The following is a 16,416-nucleotide window of genomic DNA, read 5'->3' as shown; positions in this document are numbered from 1 at the left end:
TGTATAATGACGATAAAGGCTTTTGTTTTGATTTAATTGTTGATCCAAGATGGCGGCGCACGGGTGCAGTGGCTCTTTGCTCTCCAGTTTGGTGCATTAGAATATCAGGACGTGACTTTTTAAATGACTTATTTACGTTTTTAGTGGGAAACACGCACTTTTTGGAGTAGCACCACTCATTTCGTTATACGCAGCTGTTGTATAACGACGATAAAGGCTTTTGTTTTGATTTAATTGTTGATCCAAGATGGCGGCGCGCACAGCTGCAGTGGCTCTTTGCTCTCCAGTTTGGTTATTTTAGTTTTCTCTGTCTTATCGTTATTTACGAACATTTGTCATGACTTTTTACGTTTTTGTATTACTTATTTATGTTTTTTTACTGGGAAAACGCACTTTGTGGAGTAGCACCACTCATTTCGTTATACATAGCTGTTGTATAACGACGATAAAGGCTTTTGATTTGATTGTTGATCCAAGATGGCGGACGCACGGGTGCAGTGGGTCTTTTTTCTCCAGTTTGGTGCAGTAGAATTACCGGACATGACTTTTTAAATGACTTATTTATGTTATTTTTACTTGGAAAACACACTGTGGAGTAGCACCACTCATTTCGTTATACACAGCTGTTATATAATGACAATAAAGGCTTTTGATTTGATTGTTGATCCAAGATGGCGGACGCACGGGTGCAGTGGCTCTTCGCTCTCCAGTTTGGTGCATTAGAATTACCGGACATGACTTTTTAAATGACTTATTTATGCTTTTACTGGGAAACACGCACTTTGTGGAGTAGCACCCCCAAGTGACATTTCCCGAAAAGTTGCGCTCCCACCGACCGGTTTGGCGACCGCTCGTAACCGTCCCCCCCAGGCATCTGCGGGTCTTATCGCCCAATCAGAGGCCAAGTGTTTCATTCAACAAGACGGCCGATACGCCGCGTGTCGGCCTCTTGTTATTGAAATCAAGCAAAAAAGCCCGGCCCGCTTCGACACCCCCCGCGCCCCCTCCCACTCCCCTCCAGCCCGCTTCGAACAAATGTATCTGCCAAAACACGCTGGCTTGTTATGCTAATGACCCCGCTAACCCCCACCCCACGCCACGCCGGGTTTTTGGCCCTTTTGTCACGGGACGTTTTCAACACATTTTTAACCGCAACTTTGTCCGCGTTTGGGGGTACGCGGGAAAAAATAAATAAAAATACACCCGCACACAAAGCAAACGATGATGTCAGACGGACGGCCGACGTATTTAAGATCTTATTTTGGTGGGAACGCGGGAGCAGGGGGGGAAAATGGCGGCCCGCGAGCTGACAAGCGGAACCGGCGCCGCGCTAAAATGGAAATCAGCCGCTATCTGATGCCAACAACAGTCGGGCGGTGAAGGGAAAGTGACGGGAGAAATCCCGGGGTAATAATCTTGGCTGGATGGATAGCGCGCACACACACGCACACACACGCGTGCAAAAAAAACCACACACACACGCATAGACACGATAATTAAAGTGACCTGCCGGGGTGCCGTAATGGGGATTTTTACTCTTATTTTCTTTTTATTTGTGGTTTTTGTACGGTCATTTTTTTATGTTTATGGTCGCCGTTTTCCTTTTTTTCTTATTTTGGATGATAGTGGAATTTCGGGATTTGAACTATCGACCTTTTGGTCGCAGGCCGACAAGTGAGCCGCTCACTTTTCTTTGTTATTGTTAATTTTATGTTTGTTGTTATTTTATGTTTTTTTACGTTCATTTTTTACATTTTTCCTTTTTTTCTTATTTTGGACGAGAGTCGAATTTCGGGATTTGAACTATCGACCTTTTGGTTGCAGGGCGAAAATTGAGCCGCTCATTTGCTATTGTTGATTTTATGTTTTTGTACGTTCATTTTTTTACGTTTATGGCCGCAGTTTTTCCCTTTTTTCTTATTTTGGACGGCAAGATGAATTTCGGGATTTGAACTTTCGACCTTTTGGTCGCAGGCCGACAAATGATCCGCTCACTTTTTTTAAAGTCCAGTTTATGTCATTTGTTATTGTTAATTTTATGTTTTTGTACATTCATTTTTATATGTTTTTGCCGTTTTAACTTTTTTCTTATTTTGGACAGAGAGTGGAATTTCGGGATTTGAACTATCGACCTTTTGGTCGCAGGCCGACAAATGAGCCGCTCACTTTTTTAAAGTCCAGTTTACATCATTTATTGTTGATATTTTATGTTTTTGTACGTTCATTTTTTTACGTTTATAGTCGCCGTTTTCCTTTTTTTCTTATTTTGGACGCAGAGTCAAATTTCAGGATTTGAACTATCGACCTTTTGGTCGCAGGCCGAAAAATTAGCTGCTCATTTGTTATTGTTAATTTTATGTTTGTTGTTATTTTATGTTTTTCTACGTTCATTTTTTTACGTTCATGGTCGCCGCTTTCCTATTTTTCTTATTTTTGTCGGAGAGTCGAATTTCGGGATTTGAACTATCGACCTTTTGGTCGCAGGCCGAAAAATGAGCCGCTCACTTTTTTTTTAAAGTTCAGTTTATGTCATTTGTTATTGTTAATTTTATGTTTGTTGTTATTTTATGTTTTTGTACGTTCATTTTTATACGTTTTTGCCATTTTTCTTTTTTTTCTTATTTTGGATGGAGAGTCAAATTTCGGGATTTGAACTTTCGACCTTTTGGTCGCAGGCCGACAAATAAGCCGCTCACTTTTTTTATTCGTTCATGTCTGGTTTAGATCAGGGTATTCATTTAAAAAACAACGATTTCATTTTTCTATAAAATTGTTTTCAATTCTGCCATTCGTTTTTTTATTCATTTATTTTTATTTTTTTCATTTTTTATATGAATTATTCCTATCAACGAACGCACCTTTAGTTATGCGCTCATTATTATTTTCATGCTTTTTAGATATTTTGATATTATTATATTCTTTCAGATTTGTCCTATATTTTCATCCAATAAGTTTCAATAATTTTTAAATAATTTTTGTATTCCATTTTTTTAGTGTATTGTTCTGTACATTTTTTGAAATCATATTTTTGGCTCGTCTAAAACATGTCATAACAATAATTTTTTGTCTCCATATTGTTAATAAAATAAAATCGATTTTTAACTTGATTGGCTGCCATTGACATCACCCAACGTCCAATCAAATGTAATCAAACTCATTGACATGATTGGACGTCCATCCCCGTCAATGGCACTTTGTGACCAACACCGTAAATCCTCCTCACATTTGTCCTTCTTACATATTTTTATCGATATTCCTCTTTCAACAAAACGTCCTTTTCCTTCTCTTTTCTTAAAAAAAAAAAAGAAAAACAGAGCTGAGCTATGGAATGTTATTTTATATGAATTCATATCTCCACACACACACATTGGTAAAATTGGACAGTTGCCACAGTGGAATCGCTGATCAATATTAATCATAGACAAATTATTCACTAGGGCTTAGCTAGCTATTGATTTTTAAGGCAGTTGTTTGCATTACTCTCATATCTCATCTTATTAATCTTTAATGTTTTTTTTTTACTGCGGGGGAGTAAAAGTGTCTAAAAAATGTCTAATGTCATTTCAAGGTTTTTTACTTTGAAGTGATTTTTATTTGGGGAAAATTATGATTGACGGCTTTTGTTAGCATTGCAAAGCCTTACCCAAGATGGCCGCCAGTGCCAGTGGAGCACTTTGCAATTTAATGATAGACGCCTGAACGTGTGGCGTCCAATCCTCCTTTACGGAGTTGGCTGCCAGCCTTTCTTTTTTGTATGAATTGGACGTGTAGGGCTGTCAATGGCAGCCAGTAAAGTATTAGAAAAATGTCATTTGTTCTTAGGCGCACATTCCCTTCAATTTGTTTATCACTTGTCGATGTCCAATCCATTTAAAGTGGGAAGGCTGGCAAACACTCATTTGCTGCCATCCCTCCCACTTCAAATGGATTGGACGTCTATAACCGTCAATGGCAGTCAATGAGTTAAAATCGACAAAAACAATCAACTTGATTTCACGTGGGCTGGACCATTTTAGATATAATATTTACTTTTTTTTAATAAATTGATTAAAAGTACTGGATTAAAAGCCCTGAATATTCTGTTTTTATAGATCTAAAACAATGTTTATTTGAGCTTTTTTTTAATTATATATTTTTAGATTTTACTAACAGATTTTTGATCTAAAAACGCAGAAAAATGGATAAAAAAATGACAATGATTGATTTAAAAGGGGGAAAATCAGGAAATTTAATATACATCTATACCAGGGCTGTCAGAATCGGGGTGTTTATTTTAGCTTTTTTAAATATATTTTTAGATTTTACAAAATGATTTTTGAACTAAAAACACAGAAAAAAATGGATTAAAAAATGACAATGATTGATTTAAAAGGGGCAAAATCAGGAAATTTAATATCCATCTATACTCTTCGTTTGAATTTGATCCTAAAAAAGAAAGTTGGCACTCATCATTTATTTTCCTGGGCCACACAAAATGATGCGGCGGGCCAGATTTGGCCCCCGGGCCGCCACTTTGTCACCTGTGGTGTAAACGATAAAAAGTTAGCCAGACTTTGGATCAGTTTTTTGTCGATTTTAACTCATTAGCTGCCATTGACGGTGACTGGCGTCCAATCCATTTGAAGTGGGAGGGATGGCAGCCTTCCCACTTTAAATGGATTGGACATCTACTAGTGATTAATTTGTTGAGGGGAATGTGCGTCTAAGAAGAAGAACAAATGACATTTTTTTATATTTTACTGCACATGTGTCTAAGTGGCGGTCCGGGGGCCAAATCTGGCCCGCTGCGTCATTTTGTGCGGCCCGAGAAAGTAAATGATGAGTGCCGACTTTCTGTTTTAGGATGAAATTCAAATGAAGAGTATAGATGTATATTAAATTTCCTGATTATCCCACATTTAAATCAATAATTGTCATTTTTAATCAATTTTTCTGTGTTTTTAGTTCAAAAATCATTTTGTAAAATCTAAAAATATATTTTTAAAAAGCCTAAATAAACATTGTTATAGATCTATAAAAAACAGAATATTCAGGGCTTTTAATCCACTTCTTTTAATACATTTATATATAAAAATCTTAATATTATATAGCCCACATGAAATCAAGTTGACGTTATTCAAACCAACCCAAGTCTGACACCCTTGCTTTAAACTGTCTCCTTTTTTTTAGTTTTTCATCAAATGACTGACCTCTCATTCCCTTTAAATGGATTGGACGTCTATAACCGTCAATGGCAGGCAGTGACTTAAACAACCCATTCACGTGAGTATGCAAATGGTATGTTTTTTCATAAAAATGTGGGTTATCGGGAGGCCCAAAAAAATGGTATTGACATTTTTTTTTATTTCATTGTATTGATGTTTTATAAAAACAAACAACAATAATGGCGTCAGACGGCGACCCATTTTTTTCCCCCGCCGCATTTATTTCTATGTAATTAGTCCCACAAACACTCGATTGGTTCTTAAGTATTCATGAAAGCCAGTGAGCTGACAAATGGAATTTTTTTTCCGCCGCCACGCCATCTTGCATCTCGCCCAACTTATTTTGCCAGATAATCCCGTCTAAATATCCTGTTCGCTCAAACGCGGCCGACGCGGGTGGCGGTCGGGAAGGAGGGCTGGCGTATTTCGCTTCGGCACGAAATCGAACCGTGGCTTTTCGTGTTTTGGGGGGAGAAAGACGACATTTTTTTGGAGCAGGAGCGTTGAATTAAAGTGACCAATTAATGCAATTTATTTTTTTTAGTCCAATGAGATTTTCAGTCGGTTGCCATGTGGGTCTAATCTGCCTAGCGCCTTCAAATTTGTACACAGGTGTCCAACTCAAAGCATTGGGGAGATGTTTTGAAATATTAATCATGAGAATCAAAGTCGATTTAAAGAGTCTATTTTTAAATAAAAAATGTTTTTGGAACTAAAAACTAAAATTCAAAAAAGATCAAGATTTTGGGGGGCATTAAAAATGGCAAATGAAATCATTTTTTTTTCGAAGGCAATTAAAAATGAAATAAAAAAGGGGAGTGGACATGTATTACAAATGGTAAATAATAATTTAGTGATTTTTTTTCATTTTTTATTTTTTTTTATAGATACATTTTTTGGGTGAATAAATGATAGAAAATATTTACTTTAATTATTATTAATTATTGCGGTATCATTCAAACAATGAAATATGTGGGTTTTACGTGTAAAGAAATTTACAAATAAAATAAATATTTAAAAAAATAATAAACCAAACAATGAATTTACATTGACTAATCTTGCTGTTTAACTTTTTTTGAATGAATGAATATTTTTTTAATTTTTAGAACAGTATTGGCTATTTTTTGTCCAATTAAAATTCAAATAAAATATTTAAAAAAAAATACATGAAAATACCGAAAAATTAAAAAAAACGAATAACTAAAATTTAAAAATATATATACTTAAAAAAATACTATGAAGGGACTCAAAATGAGACATAAACAAAAAACACCAGAATATTAATCAACTCCAAAAATAGCGGTCGACTCATTTAATAAATCATTTCCTGCAATTCCCTCTTCCTGCCACAATAGCGCTAGACATCCGCTGCATTTTGACCGTATTTTCACGTCTATTGGCGTCAATGGCAGCCAATTGAGTTCAAATAAAGCTAATGAAAGACGTCACATTAACACACACAAGCAGCCCACAGAAAAAATGAATTATTATTAATATTACTATCATTATTGTTATTATTAGCACTCAACCTTTAGCTTTTAGCCGAACTCTCCCATTGAAGCGCACTTACTCGAGCGTCTTTTCAGTTTTATCGCGGTTTAAAGCCAGCTAGCGCCCGTTCTCCCGTCGGCCATTTTGACGGCGGACGGGTGGTTGTCGCCGGGCCCCCAGGACGCCGATAGCAAGCGCCGGTGGCCGGACGGCGTGCGGGCGGGAGTTGATTTATGGGTAGCGGGCGCGGCGATAAGGCGCCCTCTCTTCATTTAACGCCTTATCGGCGGTGTTAAAGAGAGGCCGCAATTTGCAGCCTCCTTCGTGTGACTAATCTGCGCCGGGCGCCGCCGCCGCAATCTGTCTCGGCGAGCGCGATATATCATTCGCTGGTCCCGCCCTTTCGCGCGGGAGGAAAACAAACATGGAGGTCGTTTGTTATTTTAAACGGCCTCGTGCTGGTGCCGTTTTTTGGGGGGCTCCCGTTAGCGGTTAAGCTAACCGATGCTGTACCAGTAGTAGCATGTTTTTGAAAATACTGTTAAATAATACAAAATGGGTTGTAAAAAGGAACAATCACAACAACAACAAATGTTTTGAAGCTAACTTGTTGCTAATCAAGCGATAAGCGACTTTTTTATTCCCTTTTCTAAATAAATCCAGCTATCATCTGCCTTGAGATGAGGCTAAATGCTAACGTTATGGTACTAGCGCAAAGCCGAAATGTATAGTTGCTCTATTGTCGTGAAATTATTTATATATCAACAAAATCTTTATATTGTTAAGCTCTTTTATCACTTAAGTAGGGATTGAGGAGTTGTTTTAATTCCGTTTGCTAAATAAATCTGGCTAAATTCTGCCTTGAAATGAAGCTAAAGGCTAATGCTATGGTACTAGCGTGAAGCATTTGTCATGCTATTGTCGTTAAATGCCTCATAAATCAACATTTTTTAACGCTCTGTTATTGCTAAAGGACTGATTGAGTGGATTTTTATTCATTTTACAAAATGAATCTAGCTAGAGTTTCTTGAAATCAAGCTAAAGGCTAATGCTATGGTATTAGCATGAAGCATAAACACATTGTCATGCTATTGTCGTTAAATATCTCATATATCAACATTTTTAACGCTCTGTTATTGCTAAAGGGGTGATTGAGTGGATTTTTATTCCTTTTACAAAATGAATCTAGCTAGAGTCTTTTGAAATGAAGCTAAAGGCTAATGCTATCGTCATGCTATTGTCATTAAATGCCTCATATATCAACAAATTTTTTTAACGCTATGTTATTGCTAAAGGGGTGATTGACTGGATTTTTATTCCTTTTACAAAATGAATCTAGCTAGAGTTTCTTATTGCTAAATAAATCTGGCTAAATTCTGCCTTGACATGAAGCTAAAGGCTAATGCTATGTATTAGCGTGAAGCATAAACGCATCGTCACGCTATTGTCGTTAAATGCCTCATAAATCAACATTTTTAACGCTCTGTTATTGCTACAGGGGTGATTGAGTTGATTTTTATTCCTTTTACAAAATTAATCTAGCTAGCATCTCTCTTAAAACTAAGCTAAAGGCTAACATTATGGTACTAGCATAAAGGCGAAATGTTTGTTACGCTGTTGTAGTTGGAAAAAACTCAACATTTCTTATAACTGAATGCTTTCTACAACAACAATTACTCTATATACTTTATATTAAGTATATTAGTTTCATTTTTGGGTGGCCATTTTATTATTTTAACAGAAAACAAGAAAAAAATGGATTATTAGTAATCTGTTGACATAATCTTTCACATAACAATAGAGTCAAAAAATAACAGGCTGTCGAAAAATCAAAAACAATAAAAATACGTTAAAATTATGAAAAATATGCTGTTCTTATACTTTATTGTCATTTTTTATGCAGGTGACAATACCGTTTAATCCTTAAAAAAACACACCTCTAAATGTCATGTCGTCCAATTGTTTTGACCGCAAAAAAATATTATTCCCACGAGGGAGGAAATAAAACCCCCCTCCCCACCCCGTCATCCCGCGGGTGAGTGACAGGTGACGAAGGTCGACGTGGCGTTGGAAAATCCCCGTCGGCGTCCCGGCGTTCAAAGGCCGCGGCCCGCTCTGTTGTTCCGCGGCGTTGCGGCGTGCAGATTAAAAAGGACGGCGGCGAGTTTATCTCCCGTTTGTAAATGAGCGAGCGGTCGGGCGGCCGGTTCGAGCGGGCCAGGCCAGGTTAGGCCGCCGGAACAAGAGGCTTAAGATGCTATCGCCGCCCTGCAGGCGCCGGCTAGATTAGCAAAGACACGCTGTTGACAAACAAGCCGGGGGGAGCTTATTAAACAATAATTAGATGCTAAGCTAAGGCGCTATCTATCGGCAGGCAAAGCCGGAGAGACGGCGTCCCTTTTGTGGAGGTCGGAGGTCATCGCAGAGGGGAATTCATTTTGAAAATTGGACTTTTGCAAGAGTTTTATTACCATTTCAAATCCTTATAATATTAACGTATGACTCCATTCTCGTAATATTACGACGTAAGGTTAACATATTGTAAATTTAAGTGACAAAACGACTTTATTCTCGTAATGTTATGATGTCTAATCTAGTATTTTTACAAAGTATGACTCATTTCCGGTCATTTTACTATTTATGGCTTGTAAAATTATGACTCATAATATTAGGAGTTTTCTCTCAAAATGTACAAGTAACATAAAAATTAGCAACAATAAACGTATATATATTATAAATATTTCACATATTTTTCTGTCATAATATTAAAATTATTTATATTACAGTATTTCACACGTGACATTATGATTTTAGTCTAATTATTTTACATCTGTCTCAATATTTTAAACTTAAATCCCGTACTATTCAAACTAACATGAGGTAAAGTGTCTAGTTTTGACACAAAGGCATTCAAATAAAAACACTAAATACACTTAAATACATTTTATTAATATCAACGGAAGGAACTAACATTCATTTTCACCTCAATTGAATCCTCAGAAAAAATGACAGCTGGAATTCAATACTAAAATTGAAAGGTTCACAAAAATCCCCCCCTGAAAACTTGCACTTGGTTCGACCCTGGTTGACTTCCTGTATTTGAATCATCTACTTCCTGTTTGCTGCCATTTGCCTGATGACTCATCCAGGCAAACAAAAAAAGGTACAGTTGAAAATATGAACTTGAATATCTTCTTTGAGATAAAATATGATTGTTGCTAACTAAGCACAACTAAATAGCTGACTTTATGAAACAGGAGAAGTTTTACCAATGCCAAAGTGGACATAGGAAAAGAAAAAGAAAGATTTCCTCGTAATGGGGGCGGCCATTTTGTCAGGTAGGCCTCTATTTGTCTTAAATGCTAGCAGGTGATGAATTAAAACAAAATGGCAACATGTATTGTACTTTTCTTCTATTTTATTCTTTCCTGTAAATGTTTAGTAACCATTTGCAATACATTTATTGATATAAAATCACTAAAGCGTGTTTTTGAAATCATGAAATACTGAACAAAAAGGTAAGTTAAAAAGTAATTGCAGGAAGTTGCCACTGTTGTGAAGGTTGATATATTATCAATGTTGATACTGTTTTAGCCATTTTAATGCAAATGTCTTTTCTGTGTCAATGATGATGAGTGTACATTAGGCTGCCAACCTTCCACTTTAAATGGGTTGGACAATTAAAGGTAATAGTCAATGGGGGATGTATTTTTTAGCAGATTTTCATAAGACATTTTATTTTTTGCCTACGTGAGGTCACGAGCCATTTATCTAAAAAAATAAAAAAATATTTTTTAACTAATAAAAAGAAAAAAAAGAAGAAAAAAATGAAATAAATAAATACAAATAAAATAAATAAATAAAAATAAAATAAATAAAAATACAATACATGAATAAAAATAAAAGAAATAAATAAATACAAATAAAGAAATACAAATAAATAAATCAAAATAAAAGGAATAAATAAAAAAGAAATAAATACATAACAATAAAACAGATAAATAAAAATAAAATAAATTAATTTTAAACAAATAAAAAAATATATAGTTATAATGTATATGATAAGGTAGTTGCAAGCAATAAATTAGACCTTTCCAGCCCCTCCTGTCAAAATAGATTGGACGTCAATTTCCGTCAATGGCAGCCAATGCCTTATTCCATCAACATGCATCTAATCTAAAAAACATCTTTTTTTTTCCACCCAATTTTGACCCCCTCTTGCAACTTCTTTTTAAAACCCGCCTCGTCCGTCTATTTCCTCTAACGAGCAAGTTTCCACCTTTTTTTTCGCCCTCCAATCCTTCTCCGCCTTCGCTCCGATCCTCTCATTTGTCACGCGTGTGCGCAAAAGCGGGCTATATTGTCAACGCCGCGTCACCTTCGGCCGCCCGGAAACAAACCGGCGAGCCGTCCGTTTTATTGTCGGCCGCTATCTTTAATTGCGATGAAAGGGGATTATGTAGATTAGCGCTAAGCCGCTCTGACAGGACACATTTGGACGTGAAAGAGGGCCGCGCCGGAGGAGTGCGTGGCGGCGGCGTCGGCGGGGGCTTAACACGGGGCCGCGTCTTGGCAATAAAACGGGGAGGAAATAAGAGAGAGAGAGAGGGAAAATGGGTAATCCCGGCGTCGAGGGATCCCTCATTTAGCCTCTCAGCCGAAGATGATGGCTCCAATTATAGCCTTTTGCTCTCCTGCAAGACAAAGAGCAACGCCGTGTGACTAAATGTCACCAAGATGCCGCGGCGCCGTTAGCGCTCGCGCTCCGCCACTCCAAAAAGGAGACGGAGCCACGACGCGGAGGCGGCCACGGAGAGGAAACTCGCCGTGCCGCTTTTAGCGTAATGATCGTCGATAGGAAAATGATCCAGACGCGAGGCGGGTGGGCGGGACACGAGGCGACCTGATGCGATAGAGCAGGGGTCGGGGTGATGTGGCTCGGGAGCCAATAAAGGCCAAGACAAATAGACTCGAGGACAGCTTCTTCCCGAGAGACCTCAGCATACTCAAGTGGAGTTCTGCACCTAGGAGGACTACAGCTAGACTCATTTCTTATCTTGTACTTGCACTAAAACGCTATTGGCTGCTAAGCACTTGAGTCACTTTTTATACCTGACTACTTACTTATATTGTTGACTACTTATCATTGTCGACTACTTAACTATGTCGACTACTTAACTATGTCGACTACTTATTATTGTTGACTACTTATCTATGTTGACTACTTATCTAAGTTGACTACTTATCTATGTCGACTACTTAACTGTCGACTACTTAACTATGTCAAGTACTTAACTATGTCAACTACTTGTTATTGTCGACTACTTATTATTGTCGACTACTTATTATTGTCGACTACTTATTATTGTCAACTACTTATTATTGTCGACTACTTATCTATGTCGACTACTTATCTATGTCGACTACTTATCTATGTTGACTACTTATTATTGTCAACTACTTATTATTGTTGACATTTATCTATGTCGACTACTTATCTATGTCGACTACTTATCTATGTCGACTACTTATCTATGTCGACTACTTATCTATGTCGACTACTTATCTATGTCGACTACTTATCTATGTCGACTACTTATCTATGTCGACTACTTAACTATGTCGGCTACTTAACTATGTCGGCTACTTAACTATGTCGGCTACTTAACTATGTCGGCTACTTAACTATGTCGGCTACTTAACCATGTCGGCTGCTTAGCCATGTCGGCTGCTTAGCCATGTCGGCTGCTTAGCTATGCCGGCTACTTAGCTATGTCGACTACTTAGCTATGTCGACTACTTAGCTATGTCGACTACTTAGCTATGTTGACTACTTATCATTGTTGACTACTTGGCTATGTTGACTCCTTATCATTGTTGAGTACTTATCTATGTCGACTATCTATGCAGGGTACCTAAAGCGCCACTTTAATCATTCATTTTCTCAACCGCTTATCCTCACAAGGGGGGTGCTGGAGCATATCCCAGCGAACTATGAGCACCAGCTAGGGGATGCCCTGAATCGTTGGTCAGCCAATCGCAAGGCACAAAAAGACAAACAACGAATCACTACTAGTTAGGAACAAGTTACGCATATAATTAAAATCAGAGAACCAGGAGAAAATCCACGCGAGCCCGGGAAGAACGTAGAAACTCCACTCAGTGAGGACCGACCTGGGATTCTTGCCGCTTCCGTCAAACTTCAAAATAGGTCCAATTTGGCATGCGGCGTCTTTTACCACCAGACAAAAGTGTCTTTGTCGGCCATCTTGCGCTTCCGACAAATTAAACTCCAAGCGGCGCATTTCACGCTCAATTTCCCTCCTCCGTCCTAGTGAAAGAGGACATCATCAATTCTTCACGAGCGGCCGTGTCTCCTCTTCTTGCTGCCGTGAAATCCACTCGTGATGTCTTTTTCCCGAGCTTTGTTTTCACCTTTTCAACGATCAAAGAATGTTGGGAAATCTGAAAAAAAATGGCAGGCGTAAAAAAAACAATTTCCGCTTTGTTTAAAAGTTGCGCTGAAGCATAATTTCAATCAAAATTCACAACTTTTGGGATGTTTTCAGGAAAATAATCAATGGTAAGACAGTAAATATTGAAAATAAATTAAATTTAGGTGCATTCAGGAGAATTCAGCCTAAGCAGCCAAATTCAGAGTGTTGCCATATTTCTGAGCCTTGACCTTTGACCCTTTCTCTTTCTCAAATTACATTTATATTGGTAAAAATCCAAAATCAAGTTATTGCCAAAGTCTTTTTCTGACCTCTGACCTCTCCCGTTGGGTTAAATAGGAATAAATCTGTCATCAACTTCATCCGGAATTCCTTTTCTGACCTCTGACCTTTGTGACCCTAGCCGTTAGTGCCATTGAGTTAAATAAGAATAAAACTGTTGTCAACTTCATCCGAAATTCCTTTTCTGACCTCTGACCTCTTATCTCTCTCATCTTTTGTCTCATCTTTTGTCTCATCTATATATACCTAGATATAACATTTATATGTATATTTCACATAAAACATGGTAGTCATCCCTCAAATATGAGTGGCTTCCACTTACGAGTTTCAGTGTGGATTTTAAATTTTATGAACTTTAAAAAAATAAAATAATTCATAGCGGGGGGAAATGTTTAAAAAAAATCAATTACAAAAAATATTTTACATTTAAAAATATATTTTAAATTTGAAAAATTATTTTAAATTTGAAACATTATTTTAAATTTGAAACATTATTTTAAATATGAAACATTATTTTCAATTAGAAAAATATTTTAAATTTAAAAAAATATTTTAAATTTAAAAATTTTGATGTAGACCAGACATGACCGCGATAATCGAAAAATCGCAAAGTAGGCTATTATAACTTTTTTTCATTCAGTGCTGAGTAGCTTCCACTTACGAGTTTCAGTGTGAATTTTCATTTTTATGAACTTTAAAAAAATAAAATAAAATAATTAATAGCGGGGAGAAAATATCCCGAACACTAGTAATGAGTGATTTTTCCACGATAAAATAATAATACCGTATTTTCACGACTATAAGGCGCACTTAAAAGTCTTAAATTTTCTCCAAAATAGACAGGGCGCCTTATAATCCAGTGTGTAATAATAGTGTGCTTTATTTATGGAAAAAAGTGTCATTCATTGACAGTGCGCCTTATAATGCAGTGCGCCTTATAGTCGTGAAAATACAATACAAACACCAATTGATGGCGATTGGACGTCCAATCAATTCCTGACTGACTCAAATCCCCTTCCTGGACCCCCGCTTTTTTCCCCACACACACCCACGACCGATGTCGAGACTTTAGTCAACCCGTCGGCCATTTTGGAATCCCTCTATCTCCCCCCCCGTCCGAAATCTATCGCTTCAAAAGGGGTCCGAAAACGAAAGCCTCTCCGAACGCCGTCTTTCTTTCTTCTCTCGGCTATCAGAGAAAATTCTCATGAATGATTTATACGTGTCTCCTTATCTGCCGCCATTTCTATAGACCCCCCGCGCCACCCCCGACGCGCGGCGCGAGACATTTGTGGCGTAATTGTTAATTTTAGTGCCCATAATGGCTTCCGATGGCGGGGCCGATTAGACGTTTATTACACAATTAAAGGAAACATACTCGAGAATCACAAAAGGAACCCCCCCACCCCCCTGCCCACCGTAATTATTTCAGGCCATTAATAAAAGGGGGCATTAAATTATATTGGACACAAAAGGCAAGGCAAATAGATTTTCCATTAGAGCAATAGAAGCAGAGAGAGGAGTAATAGATCCTGCCTCAATTCTCTGGCAAATTAATTGTTGCCCGGACTATTTCCACCCACGCGCACGCGCTACAATGACTCGGCGGCGATGGCGGCCCCCCCGGCGTGCACGCGTCTCTCATTATGTATCAGGGGGGGATATAAAAAAATGCCATTGTTTGACGTCCCACAATGGAGACTTTCCATCTCGGTCCGCCCCTCCGCTTTTCGGACTCGGGCTTCATTTCCTTCTTTCAAGAGAGCGAATAAATAGCGGCGAAGGAATGATGCACTCGCGTCATAACGCGGCCGCCGGCGAACCGCTCGACTCCAAAAGAAGGACGCAACCACCCCTAAAATGGCCTTTATTGGGAGTGCAGGGAAATAAGAAGCAGAGGTTGCGTAATGGGGTTCTAACCCAAGGGTGTCAGACTCAGGTTGGTTCGCGGGCCGCTTCAACGTCAACTTGATTTCATGTGGGCCGGACCATTTTAGATCTAATATTTAGATTTTTTTTTTTATAAATGGATTAAAAGAAATGGATTAAAAGCCCTGAATATTCCGTTTTTTTACAGATCTAAAACAATGTTTATTTTAGCTTTTTTTAAAAATATTTTTAGATTTCCCTAAATGATTTTTGAACTAAAAACACAGAAAAAATGACAATTATTGATTTAAAAGGGGAAAATCCGGAAATGTAATATACATCTATACTCTTCCTTTGAATTTGATCCTAAAACAGAAAGTCGGCACTCATCATTGACTTTTCCGGGCCACACAAAATGATGCGGCGGGCCAGATTTGGCCCCCGGGCCGCCACTTTGACACCTGTGTTCTAACCGACTCTTGACCTACCCAAGATGGCTGCCAGCTTAGCACGCTAGCGTACGAATATTGCGTTTTCCGCACAGAAGTTGATCGTTTACTCAATTATTGTACACATTTATAATGGCCACCCATTCAGGGTGCAGGGAAGTCAGCTGGGATCGTCTCTAGCACCCTAGTGAGGATAAGCGGTACAGAAAATGAATGGAATGACTAATATATGCGAACGTTATATTGCACAGTATCAGTATTGATGACGAAAATGTGCATTGGAAAAGATGCAACTTTCGAAATGTCTAAAAAAAAATTGCTTATTAAAATAAATAAACATAAATATTACGCCAATGCCAATAAGGTAGAAAATCACATCATTGGTAGCGCGAAGAAATAAGAAGCTGAAGCTGAATAACTTGGTTCTAACTGCTTTTTGACCTACCCAACATGGCCGCCAGCTCAGCACGCTAGCATACGAAATGAGCAAAATATTTATAATAGCCTATTTTAGACGATTGTACTGCATTGTTAAAAATATTGTACAATAATAATATATATGTATATTCGGACAGTATCTGGGCAGAGAGGCGGAGGAGTGGTTTGCGCGTTGGCTCGACAGTTCTGGGGTCGAGGGTTCGATCCCGGGTGGGTCCTTTTCACTGT

At 38.0% G+C, this 16,416-nt stretch overlaps 1 long non-coding RNA gene across 1 annotated transcript in view; it reads left to right on the top strand.

Annotated features, from left to right (window-relative positions):
- LOC144079142 (uncharacterized) overlaps positions 1 to 5,273 on the top strand; it is a 90,472-nt gene extending 85,199 nt beyond the window's left edge. Inside the window, exon 8 of the long non-coding RNA XR_013301436.1 lies at positions 5,170 to 5,273. This is a non-coding gene — a long non-coding RNA (uncharacterized LOC144079142). The remainder of the gene's footprint in view (positions 1 to 5,169) is intronic.
- The last annotated feature ends 11,143 nt before the right edge of the window (positions 5,274 to 16,416 follow it).

The sequence above is a fragment of the Stigmatopora argus genome, chromosome 8, assembly GCF_051989625.1.
Source record: "Stigmatopora argus isolate UIUO_Sarg chromosome 8, RoL_Sarg_1.0, whole genome shotgun sequence".
In the NCBI taxonomy this organism is placed as follows: domain Eukaryota; kingdom Metazoa; phylum Chordata; class Actinopteri; order Syngnathiformes; family Syngnathidae; genus Stigmatopora; species Stigmatopora argus.
The sequence above is the reverse complement of the archived record's forward strand: the minus strand, read 5'-3'. Positions and strand labels throughout refer to the sequence as shown.